This window comes from Phyllobates terribilis, unplaced genomic scaffold (assembly GCF_046119375.1).
Source record: "Phyllobates terribilis strain yellow unplaced genomic scaffold, ASM4611937v1 Scaffold_216__1_contigs__length_3321164, whole genome shotgun sequence".
NCBI classification, from domain to species: domain Eukaryota; kingdom Metazoa; phylum Chordata; class Amphibia; order Anura; family Dendrobatidae; genus Phyllobates; species Phyllobates terribilis.
Window position 1 is genome coordinate 1,361,128 of NW_027362976.1, and position 18,413 is coordinate 1,379,540.

Below are 18,413 nucleotides of genomic sequence, written 5' to 3' on the forward strand. Positions count from 1 at the left end.
GCATTATACTATATGTAGGCTATTTATACAGTGTGGGAGATAATGTGGGTTCTTTGAACAGCGTGGGGGCCATCATACAGTGTGGGAGATAATGTGGAGTCTTTGTATAGTGTGGAGGCCATCATACAGTGTTGGAGCCATCAGCTTGGGGGCTACTAAGGGGTCAGTATACTTTGTGGGGGTACTATACAGTGAGGGGGAATTATATCGTGAATAGGAGAACATCATACTGGTTAGAGCGGAGCTCTACATGGGGGGAGACTCAGGACATTATTAAATCTTAGGTGGGCACTTATTGTTATAGGGGAACTCAGGTTATCGTGACTGTCGAAGGGGCACTATTACTTTCTAGGGGGCACAATGTGGGCACTGTTTTCTAGGACACTTGCACACGGCATTACTTTATTTTAGAGGTTTGTTTTACCATCTAGAGGGCACACAGTAGGTGCAGTAATAGGGACACATTTTGCAGCAGAGGCTCAGTATTGGGGTATCAGCAGGACGAGAAGTTTGTGCAGGTTGGGGATAGATGTGGTCAGTGCCTGAAATGTAAGGAGTCAAATGTGTCTTTGTTGTGATCTCTGCATACCTGAGACTCTGAGTCCTGGCTGGAGAAGTTGTCGTGTCGGTCTGGGCCAGATGGAAAAGACGGGAAAAGTGAACAATTTAATCAGAAAGAACGTCAGCTGTAAGGTACTATATATAACTGAGCTGTGATCTCTTATATGTTCTGCAGGACTGGCATCTATCAATATATGTCACCATATGGCGGTAATATCAGTGCTGGTCTTTGTATAGAGATTATTTTTAGTAACAGCGCGGTCATCTGCTGAGGTTTTCCTACATCAACTATCTGGGTGCGCCGCTATAGTTGGAATCAGGGTTACCTGGTTAGAGGCCCACTCAGAAGTTTCGGCCCCCTGAACCAATACCTTAGCTACGCCAAGCTTTTTGGAGATGGAAATTTCATTCTCCAGCAGGACTTGGCCCCTGTCCACACTGACAAAAGTACTAATACCTGGTTTAAAACAACAGTATCACTGTGCTTGATTGGCAGCAAACTCACCTGACCTTAACCCCATAAAGAATCTATGGGGTATTGTCAAGAGGAAAATGAGAGACACCAGACCCAACAATGCAGACGACCTGAAGGCTTCTATCAAAGCCACCTGGGCTTCCATAACCCCTCAGCAGTGCCACAGGCTGATCCCTCCATGCCATATTGCCGCATTGATGCAGTAATTGGTGTAAAAGGATCCCCGACCAAGTATTGAGGGCATTTATTGAACATACATTTCAGTAGGATAACATTTTGGATTTTGAAAACATTTTTCAAGCTGTTGTTGTAAGGTATTCTAATTAATTGAAATAATGACTTTTGAGTTTTCGTTGGCTGTAAGCCATAATCATCAACATTAACAGAAATAAACACGTGAAATAGATCACTCTGTGTGTAATGGCTCTATATAATATATGAGTTTCACGTTTTGTATTGAAGAACTGAAATAAATTAACTTTTATGGTGATATTCTAATTTTGTGAGATGCACCTGTAGATGGGCTTGGCTGCACCCTGAATAAAAATAGCATGTAAAAAATATATATGATATATATGAGGTATTGGTCGATATTTTGGCCAAAATATACAAGCTCGCAACCTGCTCAAGGGTCCTCATACTTGCAAGTCCCTACACTAACATTAAAAGCAAAGTCACAAAAACAAGGAATTAAAGTTCCCACCAAAATTCAAGAATTAACACCGCAAATACAGCAACAATAATTACAAGGATGCAGCAAACCCATATAATGAAGAAGTCAGCAACACAGGTGCAAAATATTGATGAGACAACCACTCACAACCTACCAATTCATGGAGGGGGTGATTGCTTAGTATTAAAACTGCACACAAATAAGCCTTGTATAGGGCACTGGTCACACATAGGTAGTGCACAATGTCTGGCTTACAGCCTATTAGTGAAGCCCAAACTATTAGATTAGGCGGGCTGCCCAGCACTTTTTAAGTGCACCCCATGAAGACAGACACCCTAGTTTACAAGGCCAACATTGATGGGTCTGGCTGCACCCTGAATAAAAATAACGTGCAAAAAATATATATGATATATATGAGGTATTAGTAAATATTTTGGCCAAAATACACAAGCTCGCAACCCGCGTCAAGGGTCCTCATACTTGCGAGTCCCTACACTAACATTAAAAGCAAAGACAAATTTAAATTCCCACCAAAATTCAAGAATTAACACAGGAAAAAAGGGCAACAGTGTTTACCTGCCTAGGTCTCAGTACTAATCATACCATATAATAACGATGACAGCAACACAGGTGCAAAATACTGATGTGACAACCACTCACATATTACCAATTAATGGAGGGGGGTGATTACATAGTATTAAAACTGCACACAAAATTATATGGGATTGCTACATCCTAATAGTGCATTAGTTCTGAGATCTGGGCAGGTAAATGCTATATTAATAATTGATTTTTTGGGGAAAGTTAAATTCTCTTTTGTTGGCTTTACTTTTAATCTAACTGAAATACACATAAGCTTTTTTCCTAAACATTAGGATCTGTTTAGAGCCATCAGCTCAAAAAGGCTTCCTTTGACAGACTTGGCATAAGCAGGTCAAAAGGAACCCTGATCTTTACCATTACACCCCTTTACAGGAATGGAGACTTACCACATGCTCAGGGTTGCATCTACAGAGTAGCTGCTGGCCAGAGGAGCGAGCTTGAGGCTATAACTCTAACTAAAGCTTTTTTATTACTAAATGATGGGTTCTGTCTAAGGCCATTGGCTCAAAAAGGCTTCCTCGGACAGACTTGGCGCAAGCTACTCCATTCTGCAGATCCCAAGGGAACCCTGGCCTTTACCATTACACCCCTGTACAGGGATAGATACTTACCATAGGCCATGGGTTGCATCTACAGAGTAGCTGCTGGCCGGAGGAGCGAGCTTGAGGCTATAGTGGTTGATTCAACTCTAACTAAAGCTTTTTTTTCCTAAATACTGGGATCTGTTTAAGGCTGTTGGCTCAAACAGACTTCCTCGGACAGACTTGGCGCAAGCTACTCCATTCTGCAGATCCCAAGGGAACCCTGGTTTTTACCATTACACCCCTGTACAGGGATAGATACTTACCATAGGCCCAGGGTTGCATCTACAGAGTAGCTGCTGGCCGGAGGAGTGCGCTTGAGGCTTGAGTAGTTGAGTCAATCCTAACTAAAGAAAAACCTATCTAATGACACTTTCTTGTTAGGACCTGTCTGAGGCCTATGGCTCAAAAAAGCTTCTTTGGAAAAACTTGGCAAAAGCCAGTCTATCCTACAGGTTCCAAAGGAACTCTGACCTTCACTCTTACATCCCTGTACAGTGATAAAGACTTATTACAGGGCCTTGATTGCATCTACATAGTAGATGCTGACTGGAGGGGCAAACTTAAGGTTAGAATGGTTCAGCCAACCCTAACTATTGCTACTTTCTTAAATGTTAGGATATTTCTGAGGCCGTTGGCTCAAACAGGCTTCCTTGGACAGACTTGGCGCAAAACACACCATTTCTGATGTTTCCAAATGAACCCTGGGCTTCACCCTTGAACCTCTATACAGGGACCGTTTCATAGTTTTAAGGTTGAAAGACACAAGTCCATCAAGTTCAACCTAAAAGCTAATGTGTTGATCCAGAGGAAGGCAAAAACCCCATGAGGCAGATGCTAATTGCCCCATATTAGGGGAAAAATTCCTTCCCGACTCCACATATGGCAATCAGACTAGTTCCCTGGATCAACGTCCCATAACAAAATCTAGTACGGATAACCTGCAATTTTATATTATTCAAGAAAGGCACACACATGCCCTCCTTGAATTTTTTTTAGAAAATTAAGTATTTCAATTTCATGTGGTAGAGAGTTTCATAACCTCATTGCTCACACAATAAAAATTTGCCAACTAACTTCCTTTAGACAAAGTGAATTAGGATCTTTATGCTAGAGTAATTGAATTAACTCTAACTGAAATAGATTAATGCTTTTTTCCTAAATGTTGAAATTTGTTTAAATCCATCAGCTCAAAAAGGCTTTCTCGGACAGACTTGGCGCAAGCTACTCCATTCTGCAGATCCCAAGGGAACCCTGGCCTTTACCATTACACCCCTGTACAGGGATAGATACTTACCATAGGCCCAGGGCTGCATCTACAGAGTAGCTGCTGGCCGGAGGAGCGAGCTTGAGGCTATAGTGGTTGATTCAACTCTAACTAAAGCTTTTTTTTCCTAAATACTGGGATCTGTTTAAGGCTGTTGGCTCAAACAGACTTCCTCGGACAGACTTGGCGCAAGCTACTCCATTCTGCAGATCCCAAGGGAACCCTGGTTTTTACCATTACACCCCTGTACAGGGATAGATACTTACCATAGGCCCAGGGTTGCATCTACAGAGTAGCTGCTGGCCGGAGGAGTGCGCTTGAGGCTTGAGTAGTTGAGTCAATCCTAACTAAAGAAAAACCTATCTAATGACACTTTCTTGTTAGGACCTGTCTGAGGCCTATGGCTCAAAAAAGCTTCTTTGGAAAAACTTGGCAAAAGCCAGTCTATCCTACAGGTTCCAAAGGAACTCTGACCTTCACTCTTACATCCCTGTACAGTGATAAAGACTTATTACAGGGCCTTGATTGCATCTACATAGTAGATGCTGACTGGAGGGGCAAACTTAAGGTTAGAATGGTTCAGCCAACCCTAACTATTGCTACTTTCTTAAATGTTAGGATATTTCTGAGGCCGTTGGCTCAAACAGGCTTCCTTGGACAGACTTGGCGCAAAACACACCATTTCTGATGTTTCCAAATGAACCCTGGGCTTCACCCTTGAACCTCTATACAGGGACCGTTTCATAGTTTTAAGGTTGAAAGACACAAGTCCATCAAGTTCAACCTAAAAGCTAATGTGTTGATCCAGAGGAAGGCAAAAACCCCATGAGGCAGATGCTAATTGCCCCATATTAGGGGAAAAATTCCTTCCCGACTCCACATATGGCAATCAGACTAGTTCCCTGGATCAACGTCCCATAACAAAATCTAGTACGGATAACCTGCAATTTTATATTATTCAAGAAAGGCACACACATGCCCTCCTTGAATTTTTTTTAGAAAATTAAGTATTTCAATTTCATGTGGTAGAGAGTTTCATAACCTCATTGCTCACACAATAAAAATTTGCCAACTAACTTCCTTTAGACAAAGTGAATTAGGATCTTTATGCTAGAGTAATTGAATTAACTCTAACTGAAATAGATTAATGCTTTTTTCCTAAATGTTGAAATTTGTTTAAATCCATCAGCTCAAAAAGGCTTTCTCGGACAGACTTGGCGCAAGCTACTCCATTCTGCAGATCCCATGGGAACCCTGGCCTTTACCATTACACCCCTGTACAGGGATAGATACTTACCATAGGCCCAGGGCTGTATCTACAGAGTAGCTGCTGGCCGGAGGAGCGAGCTTGAGGCTATAGTGGTTGATTCAACTCTAACTAAAGCTTTTTTTTCCTAAATACTGGGATCTGTTTAAGGCTGTTGGCTCAAACAGACTTCCTCGGACAGACTTGGCGCAAGCTACTCCATTCTGCAGATCCCAAGGGAACCCTGGTTTTTACCATTACACCCCTGTACAGGGATAGATACTTACCATAGGCCCAGGGTTGCATCTACAGAGTAGCTGCTGGCCGGAGGAGTGTGCTTGAGGCTTGAGTAGTTGAATCAATCCTAACTAAAGAAAAACCTATCTAATGCCACTTTCTTGTTAGGACCTGTCTGAGGCCTATGGCTCAAAAAAGCTTCTTTGGAAAGACTTGGCAAAAGCCAGTCTATCCTACAGGTTCCAAAGGAACTCTGGCCTTCACTCTTACAGCCCTGTACAGCGATAAAGACTTATTACAGGGCCTTGATTGCATCTATATAGTAGATGCTGACTGGAGGGGCAAACTTAAGGCTAGAATGGTTCAGCCAACCCTAACTATTGCTACTTTCTTAAATGTTAAGATATTTCTGAGGCCGTTGGCTCAAACAGGCTTCCTTGGACAGACTTGGCGCAAAACACACCATTTCTGATGTTTCCAAATGAACCCTGGGCTTCACCCTTGAACCTCTATACAGGGACCGTTTCATAGTTTTAAGGTTGAAAGACACAAGTCCATCAAGTTCAACCTAAAAGCTAATGTGTTGATCCAGAGGAAGGCAAAAACCCCATGAGGCAGATGCTAATTGCCCCATATTAGGGGAAAAATTCCTTCCCGACTCCACATATGGCAATCAGACTAGTTCCCTGGATCAACGTCCCATAACAAAATCTAGTACGGATCACCTGCAATTTTATATTATTCAAGAAAGGCACACACATGCCCTCCTTGAATTTTTTTTAGAAAATTAAGTATTTCAATTTCATGTGGTAGAGAGTTTCATAACCTCATTGCTCACACAATAAAAATTTGCCAACTAACTTCCTTTAGACAAAGTGAATTAGGATCTTTATGCTAGAGTAATTGAATTAACTCTAACTGAAATAGATTAATGCTTTTTTCCTAAATGTTGAAATTTGTTTAAATCCATCAGCTCAAAAAGGCTTTCTCGGACAGACTTGGCGCAAGCTACTCCATTCTGCAGATCCCAAGGGAACCCTGGCCTTTATCATTACACCCCTGTACAGGGATAGATACTTACCATAGGCCCAGGGCTGCATCTACAGAGTAGCTGCTGGCCGGAGGAGCGAGCTTGAGGCTATAGTGGTTGATTCAACTCTAACTAAAGCTTTTTTTTCCTAAATACTGGGATCTGTTTAAGGCTGTTGGCTCAAACAGACTTCCTCGGACAGACTTGGCGCAAGCTACTCCATTCTGCAGATCCCAAGGGAACCCTGGTTTTTACCATTACACACCTGTACAGGGATAGATACTTACCATAGGCCCAGGGTTGCATCTACAGAGTAGCTGCTGGCCGGAGGAGTGCGCTTGAGGCTTGAGTAGTTGAATCAATCCTAACTAAAGAAAAACCTATCTAATGACACTTTCTTGTTAGGACCTGTCTGAGGCCTATGGCTCAAAAAAGCTTCTTTGGAAAGACTTGGCAAAAGCCAGTCTATCCTACAGGTTCCAAAGGAACACTGGCCTTCACTCTTACAGCCCTGTACAGTGATAAAGACTTATTACAGGGCCTTGATTGCATCTACATAGTAGATGCTGACTGGAGGGGCAAACTTAAAGTTAGAATGGTTCAGCCAACCCTAACTATTGCTACTTTCTTAAATGTTAGGATATTTCTGAGGCCATTGGCTCAAACAGGCTTCCTTGGACAGACTTGGCACAAAACACACCATTTCTGATGTTTCCAAATGAACCCTGGGCTTCACCCTTGAACCTCTATACAGGGACCGTTTCATAGTTTTAAGGTTGAAAGACACAAGTCTGTCAAGTTCAACCTAAAAGCTAATGTGTTGATCCAGAGGAAGGCAAAAACCCCATGAGGCAGATGCTAATTGCCCCATATTAGGGGAACAATTCCTTCCCGACTCCACATATGGCAATCAGACTAGTTCCCTGTATCAACGTCCCATAACAAAATCTAGTACGGATAACCTGCAATTTTATATTATTCAAGAAAGGCACACACATGCCCTCCTTGAATTTTTTTTAGAAAATTAAGTATTTCAATTTCATGTGGTAGAGAGTTTCATAACCTCATTGCTCACACAATAAAAATTTGCCAACTAACTTCCTTTAGACAAAGTGAATTAGGATCTTTATGCTAGAGTAATTGAATTAACTCTAACTGAAATAGATTAATGCTTTTTTCCTAAATGTTGAAATTTGTTTAAATCCATCAGCTCAAAAAGGCTTTCTCGGACAGACTTGGCGCAAGCTACTCCATTCTGCAGATCCCAAGGGAACCCTGGCCTTTACCATTACACCCCTGTACAGGGATAGATACTTACCATAGGCCCAGGGTTGCATCTACAGAGTAGCTGCTGGCCGGAGGAGCGAGCTTGAGGCTATAGTGGTTGATTCAACTCTAACTAAAGCTTTTTTTTCCTAAATACTGGGATCTGTTTAAGGCTGTTGGCTCAAACAGACTTCCTCGGACAGACTTGGCGCAAGCTACTCCATTCTGCAGATCCCAAGGGAACCCTGGTTTTTACCATTACACCCCTGTACAGGGATAGATACTTACCATAGGCCCAGGGTTGCATCCACAGAGTAGCTGCTGGCCGGAGGAGTGCGCTTGAGGCTTGAGTAGTTGAGTCAATCCTAACTAAAGAAAAACCTATCTAATGACACTTTCTTGTTAGGACCTGTCTGAGGCCTATGGCTCAAAAAAGCTTCTTTGGAAAAACTTGGCAAAAACCAGTCTATCCTACAGGTTCCAAAGGAACTCTGACCTTCACTCTTACATCCCTGTACAGTGATAAAGACTTATTACAGGGCCTTGATTGCATCTACATAGTAGATGCTGACTGGAGGGGCAAACTTAAGGTTAGAATGGTTCAGCCAACCCTAACTATTGCTACTTTCTTAAATGTTAGGATATTTCTGAGGCCGTTGGCTCAAACAGGCTTCCTTGGACAGACTTGGCGCAAAACACACCATTTCTGATGTTTCCAAATGAACCCTGGGCTTCACCCTTGAACCTCTATACAGGGACCGTTTCATAGTTTTAAGGTTGAAAGACACAAGTCCATCAAGTTCAACCTAAAAGCTAATGTGTTGATCCAGAGGAAGGCAAAAACCCCATGAGGCAGATGCTAATTGCCCCATATTAGGGGAAAAATTCCTTCCCGACTCCACATATGGCAATCAGACTAGTTCCCTGGATCAACGTCCCATAACAAAATCTAGTACGGATAACCTGCAATTTTATATTATTCAAGAAAGGCACACACATGCCCTCCTTGAATTTTTTTTAGAAAATTAAGTATTTCAATTTCATGTGGTAGAGAGTTTCATAACCTCATTGCTCACACAATAAAAATTTGCCAACTAACTTCCTTTAGACAAAGTGAATTAGGATCTTTATGCTAGAGTAATTGAATTAACTCTAACTGAAATAGATTAATGCTTTTTTCCTAAATGTTGAAATTTGTTTAAATCCATCAGCTCAAAAAGGCTTTCTCGGACAGACTTGGCGCAAGCTACTCCATTCTGCAGATCCCAAGGGAACCCTGGCCTTTATCATTACACCCCTGTACAGGGATAGATACTTACCATAGGCCCAGGGTTGCATCTACAGAGTAGCTGCTGGCCGGAGGAGCGAGCTTGAGGCTATAGTGGTTGATTCAACTCTAACTAAAGCTTTTTTTTCCTAAATACTGGGATCTGTTTAAGGCTGTTGGCTCAAACAGACTTCCTCGGACAGACTTGGCGCAAGCTACTCCATTCTGCAGATCCCAAGGGAACCCTGGTTTTTACCATTACACCCCTGTACAGGGATAGATACTTACCATAGGCCCAGGGTTGCATCCACAGAGTAGCTGCTGGCCGGAGGAGTGCGCTTGAGGCTTGAGTAGTTGAGTCAATCCTAACTAAAGAAAAACCTATCTAATGACACTTTCTTGTTAGGACCTGTCTGAGGCCTATGGCTCAAAAAAGCTTCTTTGGAAAAACTTGGCAAAAGCCAGTCTATCCTACAGGTTCCAAAGGAACTCTGACCTTCACTCTTACATCCCTGTACAGTGATAAAGACTTATTACAGGGCCTTGATTGCATCTACATAGTAGATGCTGACTGGAGGGGCAAACTTAAGGTTAGAATGGTTCAGCCAACCCTAACTATTGCTACTTTCTTAAATGTTAGGATATTTCTGAGGCCGTTGGCTCAAACAGGCTTCCTTGGACAGACTTGGCGCAAAACACACCATTTCTGATGTTTCCAAATGAACCCTGGGCTTCACCCTTGAACCTCTATACAGGGACCGTTTCATAGTTTTAAGGTTGAAAGACACAAGTCCATCAAGTTCAACCTAAAAGCTAATGTGTTGATCCAGAGGAAGGCAAAAACCCCATGAGGCAGATGCTAATTGCCCCATATTAGGGGAAAAATTCCTTCCCGACTCCACATATGGCAATCAGACTAGTTCCCTGGATCAACGTCCCATAACAAAATCTAGTACGGATAACCTGCAATTTTATATTATTCAAGAAAGGCACACACATGCCCTCCTTGAATTTTTTTTAGAAAATTAAGTATTTCAATTTCATGTGGTAGAGAGTTTCATAACCTCATTGCTCACACAATAAAAATTTGCCAACTAACTTCCTTTAGACAAAGTGAATTAGGATCTTTATGCTAGAGTAATTGAATTAACTCTAACTGAAATAGATTAATGCTTTTTTCCTAAATGTTGAAATTTGTTTAAATCCATCAGCTCAAAAAGGCTTTCTCGGACAGACTTGGCGCAAGCTACTCCATTCTGCAGATCCCAAGGGAACCCTGGCCTTTACCATTACACCCCTGTACAGGGATAGATACTTACCATAGGCCCAGGGCTGCATCTACAGAGTAGCTGCTGGCCGGAGGAGCGAGCTTGAGGCTATAGTGGTTGATTCAACTCTAACTAAAGCTTTTTTTTCCTAAATACTGGGATCTGTTTAAGGCTGTTGGCTCAAACAGACTTCCTCGGACAGACTTGGCGCAAGCTACTCCATTCTGCAGATCCCAAGGGAACCCTGGTTTTTACCATTACACCCCTGTACAGGGATAGATACTTACCATAGGCCCAGGGTTGCATCTACAGAGTAGCTGCTGGCCGGAGGAGTGCGCTTGAGGCTTGAGTAGTTGAATCAATCCTAACTAAAGAAAAACCTATCTAATGCCACTTTCTTGTTAGGACCTGTCTGAGGCCTATGGCTCAAAAAAGCTTCTTTGGAAAGACTTGGCAAAAGCCAGTCTATCCTACAGGTTCCAAAGGAACTCTGGCCTTCACTCTTACAGCCCTGTACAGCGATAAAGACTTATTACAGGGCCTTGATTGCATCTACATAGTAGATGCTGACTGGAGGGGCAAACTTAAGGCTAGAATGGTTCAGCCAACCCTAACTATTGCTACTTTCTTAAATGTTAAGATATTTCTGAGGCCGTTGGCTCAAACAGGCTTCCTTGGACAGACTGGGCGCAAAACACACCATTTCTGATGTTTCCAAATGAACCCTGGGCTTCACCCTTGAACCTCTATACAGGAACCGTTTCATAGTTTTAAGGTTGAAAGACACAAGTCCATCAAGTTCAACCTAAAAGCTAATGTGTTGATCCAGAGGAAGGCAAAAACCCCATGAGGCAGATGCTAATTGCCCCATATTAGGGGAAAAATTCCTTCCCGACTCCACATATGGCAATCAGACTAGTTCCCTGGATCAACGTCCCATAACAAAATCTAGTACGGATAACCTGCAATTTTATATTATTCAAGAAAGGCACACACATGCCCTCCTTGAATTTTTTTTAGAAAATTAAGTATTTCAATTTCATGTGGTAGAGAGTTTCATAACCTCATTGCTCACACAATAAAAATTTGCCAACTAACTTCCTTTAGACAAAGTGAATTAGGATCTTTATGCTAGAGTAATTGAATTAACTCTAACTGAAATAGATTAATGCTTTTTTCCTAAATGTTGAAATTTGTTTAAATCCATCAGCTCAAAAAGGCTTTCTCGGACAGACTTGGCGCAAGCTACTCCATTCTGCAGATCCCAAGGGAACCCTGGCCTTTACCATTACACCCCTGTACAGGGATAGATACTTACCATAGGCCCAGGGCTGCATCTACAGAGTAGCTGCTGGCCGGAGGAGCGAGCTTGAGGCTATAGTGGTTGATTCAACTCTAACTAAAGCTTTTTTTTCCTAAATACTGGGATCTGTTTAAGGCTGTTGGCTCAAACAGACTTCCTTGGACAGACTTGGCGCAAGCTACTCCATTCTGCAGATCCCAAGGGAACCCTGTTTTTTACCATTACACCCCTGTACAGGGATAGATACTTACCATAGGCCCAGGGTTGCATCTACAGAGTAGCTGCTGGCCGGAGGAGTGCGCTTGAGGCTTGAGTAGTTGAATCAATCCTAACTAAAGAAAAACCTATCTAATGCCACTTTCTTGTTAGGACCTGTCTGAGGCCTATGGCTCAAAAAAGCTTCTTTGGAAAGACTTGGCAAAAGCCAGTCTATCCTACAGGTTCCAAAGGAACTCTGGCCTTCACTCTTTCAGCTCTGTACAGCGATAAAGACTTATTGCAGGGCCTTGATTGCATCTACATAGTAGATACTGACTGGAGGGGCAAACTTAAGGCTAGAATGGTTCAGCCAACCCTAACTATTGCTACTTTCTTAAATGTTAGGATATTTCTGAGGCCGTTGGCTCAAACAGGCTTCCTTGGACAGACTGGGCGCAAAACACACCATTTCTGATGTTTCCAAATGAACCCTGGGCTTCACCCTTGAACCTCAATACATGGACAGTTTCATAGTTTTAAGGTTGAAAGACACAAGTCCATCAAGTTCAACCTAAAAGCTAATGTGTTGATCCAGAGGAAGGCAAAAACCCCATGAGGCAGATGCTAATTGCCCCATATTAGAGGAAAAATTCCTTCCCGACTCCACATATGGCAATCAGACTAGTTCCCTGGATCAACGTCCCATAACAAAATCTAGTACGGATAACCTGCAATTTTATATTATTCAAGAAAGGCACACATATGCCCTCCTTGAATTTTTTTTTTAGAAAATTTAGTATTTCAAGTTCATGTGGTAGAGAGTTCCATAACCTCATTGCTCACACAATAAAAATTTGCCAACTAACTTCCTTTAGACAAAGTGAATTAGGATCTTTATGCTAGAGTAATTGAATTAACTCTAACTGAAATAGATTAATGCTTTTTTCCTAAATGTTGAAATTTGTTTAAATCCATCAGCTCAAAAAGGCTTTCTCGGACAGACTTGGCGCAAGCTACTCCATTCTGCAGATCCCAAGGTAACCCTGGCCTTTACCATTACACGCCTGTACATGGATAGATACTTACCATAGGCCCAGGGCTGCATCTACAGAGTAGCTGCTGGCCGGAGGAGCGAGCTTGAGGCTATAGTGGTTGATTCAACTCTAACTGAAGCTTTTTTTTTTCCTAAATACTGGGATCTGTTTAAGGCTGTTGGCTCAAACAGACTTCCTCGGACAGACTTGGCGCAAGCTACTCCATTCTGCAGATCCCAAGGGAACCCAGGTTTTTACCATTACACCCCTGTACAGGGATAGATACTTACCATAGGCCCAGGGTTGCATCTACAGAGTAGCTGCTGGCCGGAGGAGTGCGCTTGAGGCTTGAGTAGTTGAATCAATCCTAACTAAAGAAAAACCTATCTAATGCCACTTTCTTGTTAGGACCTGTCTGAGGCCTATGGCTCAAAAAAGCTTCTTTGGAAAGACTTGGCAAAAGCCAGTCTATCCTACAGGTTCCAAAGGAACTCTGGCCTTCACTCTTACAGCACTGTACAGCGATAAAGACTTATTACATGGCCTTGATTGCATCTACATAGTAGATGCTGACTGGAGGGGCAAACTTAAGGCTAGAATGGTTCAGCCACCCTAACTATTGCTACTTTCTGAAATGTTAGGATATTTCTGAGGCCGTTGGCTCAAACAGGCTTCCTTGGACAGACTGGGCGCAAAACACACCATTTCTGATGGTTCCAAATGAACCCTGGGCTTCACCCTTGAACCTCAATATAGGGACAGTTTCATAGTTTTAAGGTTGAAAGACACAAGTCCATCAAGTTCAACCTAAAAGCTAATGTGTTGATCCAGAGGAAGGCAAAAACCCCATGAGGCAGATGCTAATTGCCCCATTTTAGGGGAAAAATTCCTTCCCGACTCCACATATGGCAATCAGACTAGTTCCCTGGATCAACGTCCCATAATAAAATCTATTACCACTAACCTGAAATGTTATATTATTCAAGGAACATTTTTCATCAAGCAGTTTTCACCGGAAATGTGTTGCACAACTGTTTGAATCTCAGTAAATTCCTGCGCAACTTACATTTGAATACTCTGACCTTTTTACACCCACTCTTAACTTCTTAAATAGTGAACAGAGCTTATCTGGACCGCTTGTGGCTTAGCTTTACCTGAAAACTTATTACAAATTAGGCTGGAAAAGTGGTGTAAAATAGGACTGAAATTGACTCCATCTTTTGACTGGAGTACATTTCTTGAGGTGTAGTACGTCAGCTTTAAGGGGATATTTCAATAAATGAATGACCCTGGCTGCAGGTATAAAGAATCAAACTGTGCTGTCCTGACCCATTCCTGGGTTTGTGTATGGCACTGCCATCACCTCAATACTGCCGCAGCCAACAAATGTAATCAGACGGACTGCCCAGCTGAGCGCACTGAGCTGCTGCAGCTCTGAGATGGTGGAACCTCTTTTTTTTAATTAAATGACCTGCAGCTAGGGACATTCATTTATTGAAAGGGAACAACCCCTTTAAGGATGAGTCAAGTTCATTAAGAGGTTTAGTCTTTTTAATGAATTTGGTGCACGTTCCTCCAATAGGCGCTTCATGAATGCTGGTATAGAAATCCACCAGCCTTGATGAATCGGCCACCATAGGTTTACATGGCATGAGCATATACAGAACAGTTGTGTAGTATACGTTACCAGGCCCTCATGATACTCTTGGTCCTGGATGGCCTTCCACAGTCTGCTTTCTTGCTTCATCATCTTGAAGGGCTCCACTTTCTTTTCTTCTGGCTGGCATGGTGCGGCTCTATCATCCTGCTCCTTTAACACGAAGGGACGAATGACTGTAAAGCTGCCAGGAGCGTTTTTTTATCCCCTTAGATTATTGTGACACCACAAAGTGATGACATAGACAAGTGGGTGAGGCGCCTTTATTCAGTCATCGGGTGTGGTCAGAAGAAATTAGCATATTCCGTGATGTTACTACAATGAGAACAGACATGAACATTCTATTCGGAACCCGACCGCCATTATCAGCGGAACCTTCACTGCTGTCAGATTGGCACTAAAAACAAAAAGAGACAGCGGTGAACCTGGACAGTAACAATCTACAGGGACTGTGACTGCTAAGCGGACTTCATGTCAGATGTTATGCAGCTTTGTCAGAAAAAAAAACAATAAAATATATAAAAGACAGGCTCCAATAAACCTTAAACACTGGGCTGTAGTCACAGATTCTCCTTCCACCTGCAGCACATTGCTCCCCTGCCTAACCCTCCCCGTCCTGCAGCATGTTTCTCACCGCTTAATTCTCCCACTCCTGCAGCAGATCGCTGCCCTGTCTAAACCTCCCCCTCTTGCGGCACATTGCTCCCGTCTAATCCTCCCCTCCTTGCAGCACATTGTGCCCTTTCTAAATCTCTCCCTTCCTGCACCACATCACCCACTGCCAAATCCCCTCTTGCACCACATCGCCCACTGCCAAATCCTGCACTTCCTGCAGCATATCGCTCCCTGCCTAATCCTCTCCTATTGCATTACATCACTCCCCTGCATAAGCTACCTCTTCCTGCAGCACATCGCTTCCCTGCCTAAGCCTCCCCCTCCTGCATTACATCACTCCCCTGCCTAATCCTCCTCTTCCTGCAGCACAGCGCTCCCTGCCTAATCCTCCTCTTCCTGCAGCACATCGCTCCCTGCATGATTCTCCCTATCCTGCATTACATCACTCCCCTGCATAATCCTCCTCTCCCTGCAGCACATCGCTCCCCTGGCTAATCTTCCCCCTCCTGCAGCACATCGCTCCCCTGACCCCCTCTTACGTGACATCTTTTCTATCAGTTACATTTGTGAAGTAACTGCTGTCTCCTGTGAGCAGTGGAGAGCGAAGCTGAGAGCCAGGAGGCTCTGCCCCTCTGCCCCTTCTTGCCACATCATCATCCATCTACATCAGGGCTGTCAAACTCAAATATATAGAGGGCCAAAAGGAAGAGTTTAACTCAGAAAAATAAGTCAAAACTTTATCAGATGTTTCTGTGAAAACTTGAGTACAACAAATAAGATTTTGTTATTTTCCCTCAGTTATAAAAAAAAAAGTTATGAGAAAAGTGTGACAAAAAGGAGTCATAAAATGCACCAAAATGAAATATCACAATTTATGGCTCAAATTGAGGTGAAGCAAGGAAGAGGTTGAGCTTAGCTAATGAGATGCATCAAACATACAGGTGCTTCTCACAAAATTAGAATATCATCAAAAAGTTAATTTATTTCAGTTCTTCAATCCAAAAAGTGAAACTCATATATTATACAGAGTCATTACAGAGTGATCTATTTCAAGTGTTTATTTCTGTTAATGTTGATAATGATGGCTTACAGCCAATGAAAACACAAAGTCATTATCTCAGTAAATTAGAATAATTAACAAAAATCACCTGCAAAGGCTTCTTACGCATTTAAAAAGGTCCCTTTGTCTGTTTCAGTAGGCTCCACAATCATGGGGAAGACTGCTGACTTGACAGATGTCCAGAAGGCAGTCATTGACACACTCCACAAGGAGTGTAAACCACAAAAGGTCATTGCTAAAGAAGCTGGCTGTTAACAGAGTGCTGTATCCAAGCATATTTATGGAAAGTTGAGTGGAAAGAAAAAGTGTGGTAGGAAGAGGTGCACAAGCAACCGGGATAACCGCAGCCTTGAAAAGATTGTTAAGGAAAGGCCATTCAAACATTTGGGGAAGATTCACAAGGAGTGGACTGCTGCTGGAGTCATTGCTTCAAGAGCCATCACACACAGACGTATCCAGGACATGGGCTACAAGTGTCACATTCCTTGTGTCGAGCCACTCATCACCAATAGACAACGCCAGAAGCATCTTACCTGGGCCAAGGAGAAAAACACCTGGACTGTTGCTCAGTGGTCCAAGGTGTTGTTTTCCGATGAAAGTAAATTTTGCATTTAATTTGGAAATCAAGGTCCCAGAGTCTGGAGGAAGAGTGGAGAGGCCACAATCCAAGCTGCTGGAGGTCTCATGTGAAGTTTCCACAATCGGTGATGGTTTGGGGAGCCATGTCATCTGCTGGTGTAGGTCCACTGTGTTTTATCAAGACCAAAGTCAGCGCACCCGTCTACCAGGACATTGTAGAGCACTTCATGCTTCCCTCTGCCGACAAGCTTTATGGAGATGGAAATGTCATTTTCCAGCAGGACTTGGCACCTGTCCACACGGCCAAAAGTACCAATACCTGGTTTACACAACAGTATCACTGTGCTTGATTGGCAGCAAACTCACCTGACCTTAACCCCATAGAGAATCTATTATAGAGAATCTATGGGGTATTGTCAAGAGAAAGATGAGAGACACCAGACCCAACAATGCAGACGAGCTGAAGGCTTCTATCAAAGCCACCTGGGCTTCCATAACACCTCAGCAGTGTCACAGGCTGATCGCCTCCATGCCACATTGCCGCATTGATGCAGTAATTGATGCAAAAGGAGCCTGGCCAAGTATTGAGGGCATTTACTGAACATACATTTCAGTAGGACATTTCAGATTTTAAAAACATTTTTCAAGCTGGTGTTATAAAGTATTCTAATTTACTGAGATAATAGCATTAACAGAAATAAACACTTAAAATAGATCACTCTGTCTGTAATGACTCTATATGAGTTTTACTTTTTGTATTGAAGAACTGAAATAAATTAACTTTTTGATGATATTCTAATTTTGTGAGAAGCACCTGTAGCACCCTGAGGATTCGGCTGCTACAGGGGTATTGCACCTCAAGCCAGAGGTGTGATATTCCACTCCCGGGTAAGGATGGAGTGTGGAACTGAGCTCAGTTAGCTGCATACACTACATACATCCCATTTCCGGGGGACAGACCGATGGTACTCCCACTAGGTATATGTGCAGGTATGACAGTGTCTGTCCCTGGCTGGAGTGGGAGGGGGGTGGAACATCCCAGTAGTGTAGGGGCAGATAGGGGGAGCAGTCTGGGTAAAGCTAGGAGCTCATTGGGTGCTGGTCACCTGAGCTCACACATAGAGGGAGTATATAAGGTGGGAACCATCTTAGATCAGGGTCAGGCATGCAGACAGTTACCAGTCAGTCTGTTGTAGAGGGTCAAGCAGTCCTGGAAGAAGAGAGAGAAAAAGAGAAGGACCCAGAGGGGAAGAAGAGGGAACCCCAAGAGCCCAAATACAACCAGAAGGGTGAAGGGTTGGCACAAGGGTACCGGATCCCAAGCTGGTGGAGGGCACTAATCCTCAGCCAGAGACCGGAGGTTGTGGGCAGGATCTGCCACGACCCCCCACTAAATCCACTGCGAAGGCACACCAAGTATAGGGTCAGGGAACCCAGAGACAAGGGTTTTACCAACAAGAGGCCCGAGGGAGCCGGACATAAGTGGATCCCTG